This window comes from Dendroctonus ponderosae, unplaced genomic scaffold, assembly GCF_020466585.1.
Source record: "Dendroctonus ponderosae isolate FM_Combo_2020 unplaced genomic scaffold, Dpon_F_20191213v2 Dpon_F_20191213_1, whole genome shotgun sequence".
NCBI lineage: Eukaryota > Metazoa > Arthropoda > Insecta > Coleoptera > Curculionidae > Dendroctonus > Dendroctonus ponderosae.
The window spans coordinates 28,868,228-28,869,407 of NW_026017110.1; positions in this window are offsets into that span (position 1 = coordinate 28,868,228).

The following is a 1,180-nucleotide window of genomic DNA, read 5'->3' on the forward strand; positions in this document are numbered from 1 at the left end:
AGACCACCTAAAAGATGGAAGGATAGCTGGCAGTCAACATCCCAGGAAATACTGCAGAGGCGTGCTCAGAATTAACAGATCGCAAGATCTCGGAAAAGTACAAGAAGAAGAAAAAAAAGACAATATAGCCGGATATATGTATTATTTGCTCCATAAAACGGCCATCAAACACTTGTAATAAATATATTTCGGAATTAGCATCTAAAGAAACCCTGCTTAAAAACTTCAGCAAGTTTACTCAAATTAAGTGTTACAGAAATAGTAATTTATTTTTTGCCATGAGCATGTATTCAATTTTTTTATTGAAATGGAAATAATTTTCAATTATTCAAGCATAGTTTTTGTTTGGGTTCTTGTTACGGAAATGACTCAAATCGAACTAGAAGTGCCTACATGCCATAGAATCAAAGATACAATTATAAGCAGGTATGTAGGTAGTTTTTGGATTAAAGATTTCTAGTAAAACAGAAGCCCAGTTAAGCCAGCGACATGCTAGTAAGTGTTTAATATTCTATTGTTTATTTGAAAATTTGCATTTACATTTCACACCCAAAATTACAATATGAAGTGTTAAAACATTTCTCATATGTTTCGATTTTTAAGCCTAAGGGTTTTCGATGGCACCTAACTAATTATTAATTGCATTAATTTTAATTATATTAATAATTAATTATATGTATGTACTTATCAAAATATGTACATTTTTATTCATACATTAACAGTTTCATTCATTTTATTCATACCAATTCCTATAGAATTTGTTTCATTTCAGTTTAAGAATGAATAAAGCATAGTCAGATGTTTTCAAAATTGCTGAAATTATACGATACGCATTGAAGTCTTTGACTCTTTGAGTTGACTTGCATCGCAAAATAGAAGATAAACAGATAAACGTCACAGATCATCATGCTTTTATCCTGTATCTCAAGAACAAAAAAAAACACTTTGTATAGTAATTAACAGTTTAGAACATTTACTCAGTAATAGTTATAAGTAATATTATAAACTTGCTTTAAAAAAAACGTTTGATACATAGGGAGGAACAAACAAGACTAGAAAAGCATAGAAAACCTAAAGCTAAACTGCATTTCCATTGTGCAGAACAATTATTATCAAGTGTTGAATTTAATCTCGATTCCGCTGTCTTAACTCTTAACGAGAGGCATTTTATATAGAAAAA